Genomic DNA, 18120 nt, shown 5'->3' on the forward strand with positions numbered 1-18120 from the left:
CAATACAGCAGGCTCCACCAATCCGGGCGGCACTTTGCGACAGTGCAGGGAATGGATCCAATTCTTTCGGTTGGAAACCCGCACAGCCGTCCTCGTTGCAAGTAGGACTTGCTCAGGACCAACCCATCTTGGCTCCAAGCTGTTCGTCCTTTCAAAAATCTTCACCATAACCTAGTCTCCAGGTCGGAGACTGTGACCTTCGCCGGTGGACCGATCAGGGAGCGCCTCCCGGACCTGTTGATGAATAGAAACCAAGTTATCCGTTAACTGTGCCAGATAATCATTCATCATTACACAAGGTACATCATACACAGCCTTAGGTCGTGGTGGACCCCAAATATTCATTGGGCATCCAAAAACAATCTCGTACGGTGTAAGACCAGTTCGCGAGTGCGGTATCGATCTGATTGACAATAATGCCAGCGGTAAAGCATCTGGCCAAGTCAAAGAAGTCGAAGCTTGGATCTTAGCGATCTTGAGCTTCAGTGTACCATTATACTTCTCGACCAGTCCTGCAGACTGAGGGTGAAACACTGCGTGGAACTTCTGGGTGATGCCCAGACCCTTCAGAACATACTTTATAACATCCGCTATAAAGTGGGGTCCGTTATCACTCCACAGCAGTCTACAAACACCATATCGAGGGAAGAACTCCTTCAATAGCATCTTGGCGGTAGTCATTGCAGTATTATCTTTCATAGGGTATGCCTCGACCCATTTACTAAAGGCACATACCGCTACTAGAACATACTTCAAATTGTTACAGCGCTCAAGCTGGATGTAATCCATCTGCAAAACCTCAAAGGGTGCAGTAGGTGTCGCAAATCCTCCTGCTGGAGTTCGAGTACCCTTTCCTGGGTTGTACCTTAGGCAAATCATGCAGGTCTGCACTACCCTCTTTGCCGTGCTAGCAATCTCTGGATGCTCCCAGACTTGAGTAAGCAATTTTACAATTGCGGAAGTTCCAACATGTGCTAGCCCATGTGCCATCTGAACCATAGGTTGTACAAAAGCTGTGGGTAACTTCCATCTATCCATCTGCTTATTTCTCCAACAACCCTCATCATCCAATTCTCCATCATTGGACCATTGCTCCCGTTCTTTGTCATAAGTGGTCCTCTGTATTTCCAGCACCTCTCTTTTCGCATCGTGCCATCTTTCTACCTGCGACTTTACTACATACATGGCAGTAGCACCGGGCTGCATCGCAGTCTCCCGTGCCACCCGGTCTGCCAAAGCATTCCCTTCTCCGACTTTATCAACCACTTTCTTACGGGCACTACATTTAATGATAACAATTTTCCTCGGATATGTCAATGCAGTCAAAAGGTTGTGAACTAACTCTCCATGCATTATTTGTACTCCATGCGACGTTAGAAACCCTCTCTCCTTCCAGAGTAGGCCGAAATCGTGCGCTACTCCGAAAGCATAGCGGCTATCTGTATAAACATTCACACACAATCCTGTGCTGAGCTCACATGCTCGTGTTAATGCTATCAGTTCAGCTGCTTGAGCTGATTTCCCTGGTATGCGTGCTGTCTCCACTATTGTTTGCAGTGTGGTAATTGCATACGCTGCTGAAGTCGTACCATCTGATAACTTCAGGCATGATCCATCCACCCACAATTCTCCATCTACATCTGGAAAGGGCGTATCTTGGAGATCAATACGACCCTTTGTCTGTTCCTCAGTCACAAGAATACAATCATGTGCTTTCCGTGCCTCAGACTGAGCTTCCGGGAACGGCAACAATGTAGCCGGATTTAACGTTACACACCTCTTTAACGTAATATGAGGAGCCAAAAGCGTCAGCTCATATCCCGTTAAACGGGCACTGGTCAAATGCTGTGTCTTTGTCTGATTAAGCAGGGCATCAACAGCATGGGGGACTAATACCAACAGCTTATGAGATAACAATTCCCTCGCTTTGGCGTATTGACACAGCTGTCGCCGCAACCGAGCGAAAACAACCAGGCAATGCTCGGGCAACAGGATCAAGTACAGCTGAAAAATACGCACAAGGGCGCTGCTTGTCGCCATGCATCTGCACTAAAACTGATAATGCACATCCATCTTTCTCATGCACATACAGCGAAAAGGGTTTTGTATAATCAGTGGTCCCTAACACTGGTGCTGAACAAAGGGCCTGTCGCAATTGCTGGAAGGCAGTGTCACACTCATTTGACCAAGGAAGCGGAATAGGTGTGTCTTTTGTCAAAAGGGCTAACAATGGCTTGGCTATGTGTGAAAACCCTAATATCCATTGCCTACAAAAAGAAACAAGACCCAAAAATGCACGCACGTCCTTCTGCGTGGAAGGCACTGGCGTGTCCAAAATTACTTGAATACGATCTGGTGTGAGTGCACGCCCCTCCTTAGACAAATGGTGACCCAGATAAGTCACCTTTGGTCTACAGAACTGCATTTTTTTCCTCGACACTTTGTGATTGTGAGATGCCAAAAAGGAAAGCAAGGATAACGTGCTTGTCTCACACAGCTCCGGAGTGTCAGCCGCCAACAAGATGTCATCGACATATTGTATGAGGGCGACTCCCTCGGGCAAAACAAAGGAGTCCAATTGTCTTTTCAAGGCTTGACTGTAAATGCTAGGGCTTTCTGTGTAGCCCTGAGGAACTCTACAAAATCGATAAGACCTGTTATTCAGAGTGAAACCAAAAAGGTATCGGCTATCGGGATGAATAGGAATCGAAAAGAAAGCATTTTTCAAATCAATAACCGAAAACGTGGTCGCCGTTGGCGGGACCAAAGTGAGCAACGTCGTGATATCAGAAACCACTGGATACTGTGGTATCACGATCTTGTTCACCTCCCTCAAATCAATTATAAACCGATAAACTTTGGCATCCGTATCCTTCTTCAAGATGGGTAAAATTGGGCTGTTACAGACGTTGTAGGGAACTTCCTCCACTACTCCCACCTTAATCAAATCCTGCACAATCTGTATAAGGGCCTCCTCCCCCTCCTGGGAAATACGATACTGGGGGAGGCGTGGTAACACCGCCCCCTCCTGGACACTAATATGGACAGGCGGAATCACCATCTGTCCCACATCGGTATCCGAAATGGCCCACAAAGTACGAGGGAGAGTTGCTAACACAGTATCCTCTGCAACCACACACATCCGTTCAGACAGAGGGTGATTATCATTTAATATCACACGCACTCCAGCGGGGGAGCAGCGTATTGTAGCTCTGAAGTGCTTGAGCATATCAAGACCCATAATGTTGTCCGGCGTGTTCGGGGCAAGCAGAAACGGACAGGGTGCAGAAAAGGAGTCAACCTGGAATGGGAGGGGTCGAGAAAGAGGGCTTCGGGAGAGCGTACCGTCAAACCCTACCGATGTAACCATTAAGCCAGATGGGGGAGCCCTCGGAACCAATTGTTTAGACAGCGCGCTACGAGTCGCTCCTGTATCCACTAGGAACTGATCAGTAGAACCCAAAACCTTCGCTGATACATAAGGACCCTTCTGATCAACCGGCACCTCAACTGATTCTAACCCCCATCCAACGCATTCCTATGCATGCTGTGAATCATGGTACCCAGAGCGGTCAGTCCCTGACACTTGGTGCTGGTTCTGTCGATCAAAGACATTAGGTCTATCTCGTTGCTGCCCGGTATGTTCAAAACGAGCGTGATCATTAGAATTCCCTCTAAAATTCGAAAAACCCCCTCTACCTCTCGGTCCACCCTGATTATGCCCCTGACGCGATGCATACAACGCCGGGCAATCTCTGGCCCAGTGTCCCGATTGTTTACAATACGCACATTGATTCCTATTCAAATCAGATCGGCCCAAAGGAGGACCATAAGATCCTCCCCTACCTCTATTGACACCCCGACGAGGCGGACCATACACTTGCGCTAACATCACCTTCGTTTTTAAATCTTTCGACTTCTTCTCCTCCTGCCCCTTTGCTTCTTGCTCCTGACGCTCATAATACTGAGCTATAGTCAGGAGGGCTGTCGGAGACGCGGTGGACCAAGAACTTTCACTCGCTTTTAGGCGGGCTGCTATTGCCGGTAATAAATTCGCCACATATTTATCAGCAAAGAGGTGTCGACCCGTATCATCCGTAAGTGACTGACCACTAAAATCATGAAATGTCTCCTCAAAGCGCGTAAAGAAATCTGCAACTGATTCATCAACTTTCTGTTTACACGAAGCTAACATATTCCAGTCAATCTTTTTAGGGGGAATGATTGTTTTTAACTTGGTCAAAATAGCAGCGGGGAGATCTAGGATAATCTGAGGTGGTTTCTGCGCGGGCTTCCTCTCCCTATCCTCATCCTCAAGCTCAGACCACCGAGCCTTAAAAGCGGCAACATCGTCCACCTTCCGTACGGATCGCCACATGTCCGGTGGTAAAATAAGCCCAAAGAACAGATCTATATCTGCTAAGGTCATAGTACAAGAATTCAAGGCCCCCTCGACTTCTTCGTAAAAGGCCGCTGGATTCTTGCGGGGATCAGGCAATGCATTCTTTAATGCCATAACATCAGCCCTATGCCAGGGAGTATAAACCCAATTGTACACAAAATATCCCTTAGCATCGGCGGAGGTAATATCCGCACTAGTTCCCGCTCCTTTAGGAGGAACATACAAAGGTGCCGCCTCTCGCATTGGTTTAGCATGCACTAGGTCGCTCTTATCTGAGTGGGAGGTAGATGATTGGTCATCACCGACACGTAAATCCGACTGCTTTTCCTCCTCTGCTTTTAGGCGCGCTCTCTCTTTAAGGTCACTCGCCGCGTCCCGCAATGCAAACAGCCGTCGAGCCGCATCAGGCGCCTTAGAGGGAGAAAAAACACCGTTACGCAATGCTTTAGCATCTAATACTACATCATCAGGCTCAAAAACTGCCGAATATTTCCGAAAAACAGAAATCACTTCATCAGAAAAGTGTCCCAAAAAATACAACTTCTCTCCATCCTGCCACTTTTCCCAAGAGTCCAACAATTCAGTGAGGGATAACTTGCCCTTAAGTGCATGAAAGGAAACTTGCCGAAGCTCACCCATTCGGTCAACCGATAACATGGACCGCGTGTCTACCTTACCCGAAGCCGATCCAGAATCCTGTGGCCTCGGGGCAGACGCGCCAACATAAGGGGGCGGAGAGCGATCTAGTAAATAAAAATCATCGTCAAGATTAGTAAGGACAGGATAAAGTGGCTGACGGACAGCATATTGACCCGAGACTTGCAGCCTACGCTCTTTCTCTTGTCTCTCCGTCTGTTCTCTTTCCTCCCGACGCTTCGCTTCCTGTGCTCGCACATGATCATTCTTCCGTTGCTCTTTATCAAACAGCGCTTTCTCACGTTTCTCTCGCTCACGCACTTCCTTCACCCATAATCGCACACATTCAAACATGTCTTGCCGAGCACGCCGTTTACACATACACTGTTCCACATACTGAATCTTACGCATATCAAATGATCCATACAAAGGCCATCGTAACTCAGGATCCTTCTTGGTGTATTTCCTCCATACTGTGCTGTACATTATAGAGGAAAGACCATGCTTCACATACATATCCCTATTAGGAGTCCCCTCTGGGGGAGCTGGAGCAGATTCCTCGAGGTTTAACCGGTTTCCAAAGCAGCAGCACCACTTACGGAGTGCACTAAAAGCAGGCATGCTCAAAAATAATGCAAAATATGCAGTATTATCAAAAATGGCACTTAAACGTTGTGCCGTTCAAATTTACACAACTTCGGAGAAATATCTCCACATTACCTGCCTATATGTGTTGCAACGCATATATTCTCACAATAATCAATACAAGATATGACCGGTCATCACAAATCAAACTCAAATAGCCAAAACCCGGCTTCAAAAACTCGGAGCAAGTACCGTGCAGCGGTTCTTACCAATCAAGAGTGTCCAGATTCCAACTGCCAAGCTCCAAAATTCGCCCAAACGGCTGTCACGGCAGGACCGACAGAAGAGGTCTCAGTCGAGGACCGGCGCCACCCAGATGGTCAGCTCGGAAGGGGAGGAAGAAAACCTCGGGATGCCAGGACTAAAGTGCCTCTGGCAGTGATCACATCCCCGGCCAAATTCCTCACCTTCGTCACGACCAGTCCTTCGAGCATCCGAGTCGCCGATGAGCCCCACGTTGGGCGCCAATTGATGAGTATAGGCCCCAGCTAGGCCAGCAGGACACAAGGGTTCGCTCTCCTGCAAATGGAATCTACAAGGAAGTTGGCACGGAAACTGCAAAGTACAAAGACAAAGTTTATTAACCCTTAAGGGTGGTCCTACAACCCATACAACACTCTTCAGTATTGCATAGGGTAGCACAAAGAACTTGCGTACACGGTCCCCTTTATTACACAACAGAGGGGCTCACAAGTGGGTGGATACAACATGAGGCAAAGAGTATTACCTTTTATGGTCATTTTCGATACAAAATCAATATGTGGGCGGAGTAACTAATTTCCTGAGCCCGCGAAAACATGGTCAAGCAAGGACTAACTGATAACAGATGTGGTCAAGCCTGGGCAATGCGCCAGACGGACAAAGGGGCTATTTATAGACTGTTACTAGGCAGATTACAAGAGCAACTAACACGAAGATAGGACTCTTCTCGTGCTACGCACGTGGAGGCATGACAATACAAAATGGAGTCCAGACTTTAGTCAACATAACGGGAGAAACTCGGTCATAAAAGGGGAATTCATGTCTTTAGTGAATGCTTACTCACATCGTTATTTCAATTTTCAACATTCTCAGCTTGATCTAAGATCAGCTCTAGTCTAAGGAACACACGCTGTTAACATTTAATGAAACAATAGTTGTAACATTTCTCTGCATTCTCAATCTCACCAATTAGTCTTCACCAAACTATGGGAAAGATAAATTCCCCAGTTTCACACATCTTTTCACTGGTTCATACGTGGCTATGTCTTTGATTTGTTACTCTAAGCAGAATCGTGTGGTTCGGACAGCTCTCCCCACAAGGTGTTCTTCCTGGCATCATATTTTCCTCCTGGTAAGAACCCCACTTTCAGTTGTCTAATGCATAACAAGTGCATCTTCACTAGCTAACAAAAGGCTCCTGGAAAATGCAGCATCTTCAGGGAAAGAAAAGGAAAACATCTTGTGCAAAGCAACTGCATAAATGTGTGAAAGCAGGCCTCTTTGCCTTACTTGTAAAGTTGACATTCAAAATGGGCTCATTATTTAAGCTAACTGAAAGTGTGATTAACTAATGCAAATTGTGTGGTATGTGTGCACATGCTAATTGAGATGTCCAGGGGAGCTTGGGAGAGGGGAGAGCTACACACTCTACTGTTGCCCAACAGTAAGATCCAACATAACACACCTTCATTGTTGAAAGTGGCTTTGCTATACTGGAAAAAGGCACTGTCCTACACAAAACTACGGTTCCATATGCACCCAACATCCCACTAATAGGCATTAAAACGCCCCTGGGACCAGTATCGACCCGCCAAATTTCCGTATGGGCAGAAGCGGGAGTAGATATGGTAGGAATGCTTTTTCTGGACAACACTCTGATGAACCATGATACATTTGTTAACGAAAGCGGTGTATCGAATACGCTGTTTTTACTACACGTGAACATAATATGATATATCAGAGCCACATGGACTCCAAATGGAGAAGAACCCCCGACACATGCATTAGTGCACATGCAATATCTAATGGGGAACGGTAGCCATCTGACTAGATGGTTATACCATGGACTCGGGACACAAGCGGCGATACCGCTACAGGTACTTCGTGAAAAGTGGAATACTGACTTAGAAAGGGAACACACAGACAAAGAATGGAGGGATATTTTAGAATATCCGAGGAAGGTATCGCGCAATGTGAAGTTCAAGTTTATCCAACTGATGATTGTGCACCGAGCGTATTTGACCCCCGTAGGCTGCATAGTATGTTTCCGACCACACCAGATATATGCCCCAGATGTTGGGAAAATAATGCGGATCTAATACACATGTTGTGGTCATGTGTGTGTTTGCGACACTTTTGGGCTGGGGTACACGGGGTCCTGCGCGAGGTAGCACCAGGGCAAAATGATACCTTAATGGCATACTCCATACTGGGTCTAGGGTTTAAGAGTAAAAGTGGTAATCCCACTGGTCGATTCATTAATATGGCACTGCTACTAGCAAAACGCGCGATAACTAAACGATGGAAAACTAAAACAGCGCCTCTGGTGTCGGAATGGCAGAATGAGATGATGAGACAGGGAGAGCTGAGAGCTCTGAGTTGAAAAGAGAGGAAGATAGAGGATTACGTAAAAAGCCCATTGCACTAGAATGGAATGTGTTACTGGAAGAGTTTGTAGCAATGGAATTGTAAGAGATGCGGGTCAAGCATAAGGTACTGAAATAGAGTAGAATGTTACACTGGTGTCATAAATGAGACGTCATCAAGTTATGAGATTAACAGTATATGTATGTACTAGTACACAGATGTTGGGAAGTGCTGACAGGTCAAAAGAAACATGTAATTGTTGTGTAATAACACAGACAATATTGATGTAGCGGAGGTCATGGGGAGGGGGAGGGGAATGTTTAGTTTATAGTTATGGAAATCATTATATTGTAGCAGGAAGTGTCATTATTATTCTAGACGGAAAACTGTAAGATATCTAAAACGGGTTGTGAAATATGTAAGTGCATATAAGTCATGTAACATGGATATGAACATGTGTCACTAAGAAAACCAATAAAACATATGTTTAAAAAAAAAAATGTGTGCACATGCTATTTAACGTTATACTTTGTACTTCACTAATAAATTTAGCAAATTGAAAAATACAACACTATCAGGTCCCCTCTGTGATGGCTAGCATAGCCATCACATTTTAACATAAATGAACATAAATGAATCTTGATGGAGCACCTCCTCTTTTCGCTGAATCATCCATCCTGCCCCTTGAGTTTTGCATCTCCTTGTAAACCTTACTCTTTCTATCTTCCATTTCTATTTCTTCTCTCCTTTGCCTTTTTCTTTCTCCCTTTTTCTTCCTTGCTAAATAACATCTAGGGGCCAGATGTACGACCTACCAAATAGAGACTCGCAAATTGCGTCGCTTTTGCGACTCGCTATTTGACATGTACAACAGTGTCTTGGACACTGTTTGCAACTCCCAATGGGGTCGCAAAATGCGAGGCTCATGAATATTAATGACCCTCTTGCATTTTGCGACGCCATTTGGAATGGCTGGCCCTCCCGGGGATTGTGGCCTGCTGGGTTCAGTAGCCCACCATGTCTGGGACTGCTTTTAAACAAAGCAGCTTTTTTTAAAAAAATGCAGCCCGTTTTCCTTCAAGGAAAACGGGATGCATTTAAAAAGAAATAATGAAATGTTTTTGTTTCATTTTTAAGGGCAGGCAGTGGTCCCTGGGACCACTGCCTGAGGTTAAAAAATAATTATGCATGCATTTGCATTTGCAAATGCATTACCACCTACTTGAAGTAGGTGGTAATTTGCAAGTGTTTTGTAACCGCAATTGCGGTGGCAAAACATTAGTACATGGCTATGGAGTCGTTATTTGGAAAGGAAGGCACCTTCCAAATACAGAGTCGCAAACCCGTATTTTGCGAGTCGCAATTTATTTGTGACTTGCAAAATACTGTTTGCACATGGGCCCATGGATTTTAGTGTGCGCAAATGGGTCTAAGGGTCGTTTGAGCACGCTAAAAACCGTCATACATCTGGCCCCTAAGTCCCTTATAAAAAGCAAACAAGTAAATCAAGAAAATGTAAATAATCAAAATTGTCTTTAGTATGGCACCCAATAATCCATTACCAAGGTTTCCAAACCAATTTTCTATAACAAAGGTTCCTTTAACTAGGGTTCCTAAAACACTAATTGCTTCTAAGTTTTTTAATTCAGGTTTTAAGTCAGAAATGTTCTTTGCAAATTCTTCTATCACCTTCCTATTGTGTGGTATAAGCAGCAATGTTGCGCTTTCATCATCTTACAGACTCCCCCTTTAACATGACCTGAGCTAATCGGTCTTGCAAAACCATTGCCCTAATAGCTACTAATTCTGTATTTAATGCTAACAAAGCACCAGATGTGCTAGTGGCTAATTTATCCACAACTGTGGAAAGCTTTTTAATTTTCCTATAATTTAGGACTTCTTCTACTGGGGGAATAACAGCTCCAAAAATATCTCTACTAATTGTGTCCCATCATTAGTACTATGTCTATGTCTGTGAGATGGATTCATTGTCAAAGCTTCTAAACTTCACATGATACATTTTTGGAAATGTTGAAGCTAAATAACAAACACCTTTCCAATCAGCTAACAATTGGAAATATGCATCTTGTTTCCATACAACTTATACCCCAGGGTTGATTAGTTCTTCTCCAGTTAATATTTGAACATACCCTCTAAGAATTTGGAATGTGTGTTCACAACTACTTATTCCCATGTGTCTGATGTGATTTCTTCTCTTTTAAAAGCATAATCTCCCTTTCTGTTGTCTGTCTAATTTTAATCTAGGATGAATCATTTTCCTTTTGTATTCATCTCATCTCATTTGTCCTTTTTCATCACATTCTTCCTTTTCTGTTGCCTTATGAAACACACTAGCGCTCCTTCCCTCTAAAGCTAGTATGAATTTCTGTTCTAATGGATTCATAAAACACGTCAAATTGTGTTCATATGCCTTAACAGTGTCTATTTTAGTATGAGATCTAAGAAAAAAAACACAAGTTCTTTCCATTTCCTTAGCCTGTGGGTGAGGATTCATTCTTTTGCGAAGGGGAACTTCTGGAAAGGATAAAGTCATAGTTGGAAAAATAATATTTAAAATGATAAAATAAGCTAAGAAATGTAACACAGGTAAGTGCATATGAAAGTGGAATGAGGTTTTTAATTATATCCTCAGGAGCCAAAACAGTTAAGTGTGCATAAACATAGCAATCTTCAGTATCTAAATCATGTGTGTATTATTGAACTATTCTACAATAAACATTTGATGTGAAACTCCCCTCTAAATAATCTCTAAATGAAGCCATTCATTTTTCTCATCTATTGCATGTGCATGTGATGTAGGTGTATGGGTAGATCTAAGGTGGCCTATCTCAGGAGTAATACTCCTACCAACTAAAGGGGCTAGTAATACTAACACAATAACTGTTTATGTCAGGGCAATCACTAACCTACATCTATTCTTGTTAAGAAAACACATGTTTTTCTACTGTCAGACATTGAGTAGATATAGCAGCAAGCAGACATGGAATATTCTGCGTTTGATTCCACTTGTGTAAAAGGAGCATTACTTGTTGGCAATCCGGGGTTAATTCATGCCACGTATATATTTACAGCAGTCTTTGTGAGGCATCCTTAGCCCTAATCCATTTTCTTCTAAAAATGGCAACCATACTCTATTATTTAAACCTTGGGCATAGGGAATTCTTGTTAATTCTTTTTATTTTGTTTTTATTTCTTTCTTAAAGAATAATTTTCAAGTTCGTATATCACTTATCACAGTCTTTTTCATGAACTAAGTTCGGGCACAGTTCATTATTCGAAGATTTAAATATTTTTTAATCGAATCAATCAAATGTCAAATGAGTTAAGCTTCATAATGAATTAGTTTCAGAGATTTAAAATGCATGCAATGAAGGTGTGGTATATATCATGGATGTTCAAGTGGCACTATTATCAGTTCATTCGGATCATAGGCTGCCAGATTGGGCACACTATCTGTATAATAAATTCACACAGGTGCAGAATACCTATGACAAGATGCTCTTGTCGCTTAGATCTCCTAGTTGTCTATTGATCTTCTATTCTGTGTAGCACACACCTCTAGATTCTGTTTCTTCAATGAAGGTTTGTGGTATTTGTTCAACAGACACACTGGAACCTAATTGCTTTCTACTCTTTGGCCATTCTTCTTTTTTTTTAGCTCTCTCACTTCTTGCACTTGTTCCGTCACTAAGGTCACTGGTTTCACCTGTGGTGGCTGACTGGCTCTGGAGTGTCCTCCCTTTCAGGTCTTGGACCTTCCTCCTACAGTGATGCTTCAACACCACTCTGCGAGATTTCAGGAACTTGATAGATGGAGAACTGTGATGGGTGACACCCCCTCCGGTCTTTGAGGACTTCCTGGTACAGGAGGTCGTGGACTTGTTTTAAACATCACCACTTCCTTGACTCAGCATTTCACCCTATGGGTATGGGAGGCGGGAATCCAGTTGTGTAGTCCACCATACTTAACATCAGTTTCCCTTCCACCTTGACTCCAAACAACATTTCCGAACATGCTTTTTCACTAGACACAATCACCACGGGTAAGGTCATAACACTCCTCTTAACTCAGGATGGCAATTGCAGCTCCAACCTTGTGAGAGACCACATCAGCCAGTCCTTTGAACAATTGCGTATCATGTCATCTTTGATATTTGCAAGTGCATTTGCAGACACAACAGGCAGTCGCATGGCACATCCCATAACTATTTCATGTGGTGATAATCCTGTTCTTCTGTCAGAAGTGCTTTGGAGATTCATCAACACTAAGGGCAAAGCATTTGGCCATTTGAAAGAAGTGGATACACTTACTTTAACCAAATGAGATTTCAGTGCCCCATTGAGTTGTTCAACGATTCCCGAAACTTTCGGTCTATAGCAACATTGTAATCTCTGTTCCACTTGCAATGCCACACAAAGTATTCTAAGGATCTGGGGCCAGGTGTACCTCCATTCACTTTAGCGAGTCGCAAATAGCGCCGAATTGAGACTCGCAATTTGCGTCTCGCTAAAGTGAATGTACAACAGTGTGTCAGTCACTGTTTGCGATTCCCAATGGGGTTGCAAATTGCATGCCTCATAAATATTCATGAGGCAAGCGCAATTTGCAACCCCATTGGGAATGGCTAGCGCTCACAGGGATGGTGGCTTGCTGCGGTCAGCAGACCACCATGTCTGTGACTGCTCTTTAAATAAAACAGGTTTTTTAAAGAAAATGCAGCCCGTTTTTCTTAAAGGAAAACGGATGCATTTAAAAAGAAAAATTAAAGTTTTTTGTTTCATTTTGTAAGGGCAGGTAGAGGTCCCTGGGACAACTGCCTGCTCTTAAAAAATATTTTCACACACACTCACGAAGGGGAAGGGGTCCCCTGGGGACCCTTTTCCGTTTACGAGTGGTTTACCACCTACTTGAAGTAGGTGGTAAACTGCAAGTGTTTGACACCACAAATGCGGTCGCAAAACAATGGTACATGCCATTTGGACTCGCTATTAGGAAGGGACGCCCTTGGCACGCCCCTTCCTAATAGCGAGTCACAAACGCTATTTTGTGAGTCAGTGACTCGCAAAATAGCGTTTGTACATACAACCACCGTGTTTTTTGCAGTCGCAAACGGGTTGATTTCCCTTTTGCGACCGCAAAAAATGGTTGTTCATCTGGCTCCTCATTATTAATGTTAGTCCCTTGGTCTGACTCCAGAAAAAAACCGAAATCCAAACCTTAATATGAGCTCCTGCAACAGCAGTTTGGCTGAATTGAGATTATCATTCCTCTGTACTGAGAGGGCTTCCACTCATCTGGATAAAATGCACACTATGACCAGGATATATCTTAGCCCTTACATTCAGGCATCTCGATAAAGTCCAATTGCATTCTGTAAAAAGGTCCCCCTAATCTACCTATGTGGCTCGTGGTTACTGGGGTTCTTCTCCCTACTTTCATATGCTGACAGGTCAAACATCTTTTTCTCAGACAAAACTCTAAATCAGGGATTGAACTAGGTTTGCCTGAACAATCTCACCATGGCATCCCTCCCTATATGTGCGGGACTATGAAAATGTTTTGTCCTTGGAAATAGAAGGCTATCAGGTGACACAGGTCGTCCACCACCTGAGATCCAAATTTTCATTTGCATTCTTAACACATCCTGATCTGACCCATTCTTGTTGCTCTGCCTCCGACACTTCCTCCTGCTATCTCTTGATTTCCGCCCAAGTATCAGTTGTGAACAACAGCATTGAAAAGGTAGCATCCTCATCAGATTCATTTGCATACTCTCCATTAAATGCGCATGCCAAAGTTGCACAATATCAAACAACTTAGTTGGAGTATCCGCATTCAATGATTACTTACTCATTTCCGCTCCCGTGAGCAGCACATTTAACAACTGCAATTTCTTGTGGCAACTGTAAAGCTTTGTACGGTCTAATCACATTTTCTCCACGAATCTCCTCTGCGACCATAACTGTCCAAAGTCATGGACCACACCAAAGCCATATTGACTGTCGGTAAATATTGTCACCCTCAATTGGACTGAAAGATAACAGGCTCTGGTAAGATCAACCAGTTCTGCCACCTCAAAGCCAGGAGGCTTCTAACACTTCCTGAATTGTACAGACAGCACAAGCTGCTCTCAGATTCCCCTCATTATCTCTTAAACATGAACAGTTAACAAACATTACTTAGTCACTCATCAAGGGGTTCATCCTTAATCTCAGTTCTTAGCTTGATCCACAAATCTGTGACATTGAGAAAGTCATGCTCAACCTCTTCCCCGTCAATTTCATTTTTAGGCAATGGTAACAGTGTAGCTGGATTTTGAGTCTGACATATTTATAAAATTACATTTTCTGAAGCATCAATCAATTGTATTTTGTGAGTTTCTGCTATTTGTCATGTATTGAGCTTTAGTTTGTGTAAGAAAAACTTCCATTGAGGGCCTGATAATGAATGGGTGGGTTAACTCCGACCCGTGCGTAAACCTATGTTTAGACACAGATTGGAATTATGAGGTAAAAGGTATTTAATGCATCCGTTAATTATTGGATGAGTTAAATAACTAAAGCTTTGTTACATTTCGGTAGGTTAAACCTGCTGAAATTTAACAGGGGAAATGTGTGCAGTTTTTACTGTAATATGCGGATTTTGGCGCGTTAAACACCAAAATCCACATGTTATTCTCCACAAACTTATAAAAGGAACTATTTATCACACGTGATAAATAACGTACCACATGTGATTGTTATTTACTAGGTGCGCTAAATAATATCTACACTCGGAATCAGGGCCTGTGTGTGGGACCATTACTGTAAGATGATGTCTCATGACTGTGCTTTCACTTCTCTCAGTACTGACACCAACCACTGCATCCGTTTTAAGGCAGCTGAGCAGTCCAGCAGCTCTAGGGTCAAGGGTAGTCAAAAAGTATGCCACATGCCTTTGAGAATCTCCATTCAATTGAGTAAGCAGTGAGAGAGTGCAGCCCTCCCTCTCATTGGAAAACAAATGAAATGTTTTAGTGTAGTCAGGCATTTCTAGTGCCGGTGCATGACAGAAACCTTCTCTCAGCTCTAGGAACACTTTTAACTAATTGTTGCCGCATAAAGTGGATCAAGCACATCTTTATACATCAGCCTCAGTAAAGGATTGGCCACTAGGGAAAAGTTGGGTATCCACTGTCTACAGTAGCCCACCAGTCCCAAAAACATTCTGACTTCTCTCTGTGTTTTAGGTGGATTCATTTTCAAAATGAGTAATTCTCTTTTGTGACTCCTTCCTTGCTCCTTTCTCAATAAGATGTCCTAAGTAGAGGACCTCTTTTTGACAGTATTGCAACCTACTCAGGTGTTTCCTATGTTTGTTCTCAGCCAAATGAGTTCGCAGGGCAATCAAGTCTTATTTACAGGCTTTTTGACGCTGCAGGAGCCCAAAAGGGCTCTCCTCGATGGTTAAGACCCTTACATACACCCACTTACAAATGGCACAATGGGTAATCCTCCAGACTCTGGAGAAGTCGATAGACCTTTTCCACTGTGCGCAGAATTAGAGCTCCCTAAGGAATAAAGCCATCAAACCATTATGGACATTTAGTTTTAAAGGTTTTATTTTTACCTACAAGGTTAGAATCTCAAGTATCTCTATTCAGTTAGAAATTTACAGAAATAAGAGAAGAGATTAAAAAACAGCAATCAAGACGTGTTCAATAAAGAAACCCATAATGCCTGCTAAGGGACCTATTCTAAATAAGAACCCATACAGAGTTCCATTGGAAAAGAGCGGCAAATAAGGGACAAACTTTGAATGAAGAGTAGTTCTGGGAAACTTAGCCGTGTTTTCCACAATTGCAGTAGCAACTGTTTTAGAATAGCGATCTGTGCAGTAGCATGGATCACAAAGTAATAAAGAAATCACCTCAAGATATCTAAAAGGAATCAACTCTCCAGGAAGAGTCTCGGGTAGAGGAGAAATCCAGCAGCAAGATCACTGGATGGGTAAAGGGAATGTAGAGGTGGGATGACCAACTAGCTGGGAACACTCGTTATTATAACTTTCTAACACATGTATCAAAGTAGAACTCGTAAGGTGCTGTTAGTCATATGATACATGTTCTCCCGATTCCTACAGTCTGCACTCTTGTCATTTGGATTGGTACAGTTTTCTAGCCTAATTGTTACATGGGGAAGGTTTCCATGAGAACCCTCTTACCTAAGCTAAAGACGCACTATGAGTTTCAGCGCAGAATCAAAGGCTGGTCAGCAAATGTGAAAACATATATCAAGTTAATTTGAAGCAGCAACATTTACACGTCTGCATCACCATTTGTACTTTACAGTTTAAATAAGTCTATTATTCTTAGTGGAAATCATCTAAAATGGGGCGAGAGGAACTAAATGAACATGATATTAAAGTCAGCAGATTTCTAAAATAACATAAATGTTAGGCTGTTGTACAGAATATTTTACTATGAGCAAATGTGAAAAAGAAAGCCTCAGGCCTAATCACTGCACATGCTAAAGTATAGTTGTGTGGTGCAAATATTTTTCAACCTGCAATTATAAATGAAGCATTTCTAAAAACATATATCATGTCTGCATATGTCACTCTACTTTATATTTTGGTTTTATTTATTTGTTTTACTAAGGCTATTTACACATTGTTATGAGTCATTTCTAAAACGGACATTTCATTTGCAATTAAACATGTTTTACATTGCATTTCTAATATGATAAAATATGTCAATTTCTAAATATGTGGTAATTTCTTCCAAACTCCCCCCCACTTTTGATGATGTCTATCATCTCAATAATTGTTGGTTTCACCTTCACATCTGAATCTAAAATGCAGTTTCGTCCTCCTGTGTGTCCCATCTGTTTCTTTTTATCCCTCTTGTGTTGTAGTGTCTTCATTAAATCGTCATTCATTATTCCCAATAAACCAATGTATTTTTCGAAACGTCTTTGTTGATAAGCATCACGTCTCTTGTGTAATATATATTTACAGGTCAAATATAAGACATATAGGAGAATCAGGCAAAATCAGGAAATTAGTATGAGCATTAATATAACTTTTATTATTCCTTTTCCAGCTGTTGGGAACCAGTTGCCAATTGTATTTAAACCTTTCCTGAAATTTTCATACAGACTTCTTGGTGTTTTCAGTTCTTGCAATTCGGTTCTCAAATCTAAAACATTTCTTACAAACTCCTCTATTTTCCTACTCTCGTCTGGGACATACGAACAGTTGTGAATTAGCTTCAGCATGTGACACACCTCCCCCTTTCTCGGCCAGAAAGATGTCTAGTGCGACATGATCTTGCAAAACCATAGACCGTATAGCAATTGGTTCTGTGTTAATTAATAATAAAGCTCCAGATGTACTGGCTGCAATTTTGTCCACTGCTATGGCTAGTTTTAGGATCTTTTCATCATTTAGGAGCCGATTCCGATCCGGGTTGGAAGGGCACCGAACGCGATCCGGCTGAAAAAAATACGAGCCATACGTGTGTTTTCCGCCCGACTCGTACTGCTGCACGAGCGAGCAAGTACGAGGCGAGCTACATGAAATTCACCGACGAGTCGTTTCCGGGTCCGAACTGCTCTGTACGTCTCGGTCGTAAGCTAACCGTGGCGTGCAATGGATGCGATTTACGACCGAGCCAGTACGATACACGCGTCGGACAGCCTGTGCGAGCTGGAGTGTCCGGCTCGCAAATCGTCTGGGTGGTTGCCTGGGGGTCCGCGTCGGACCCCCAAAGAATAATTCTAGGTGTTTCAGGATCGGGTGTCAAATAGAAGCCTATTAGTAAAAGAGAAATCATGATAGCTGTTACTATGAAAACAACACACATAAT

The sequence above is a fragment of the Triturus cristatus genome, chromosome 5_1 (genome assembly GCF_964204655.1).
Source record: "Triturus cristatus chromosome 5_1, aTriCri1.1, whole genome shotgun sequence".
NCBI classification, from domain to species: domain Eukaryota; kingdom Metazoa; phylum Chordata; class Amphibia; order Caudata; family Salamandridae; genus Triturus; species Triturus cristatus.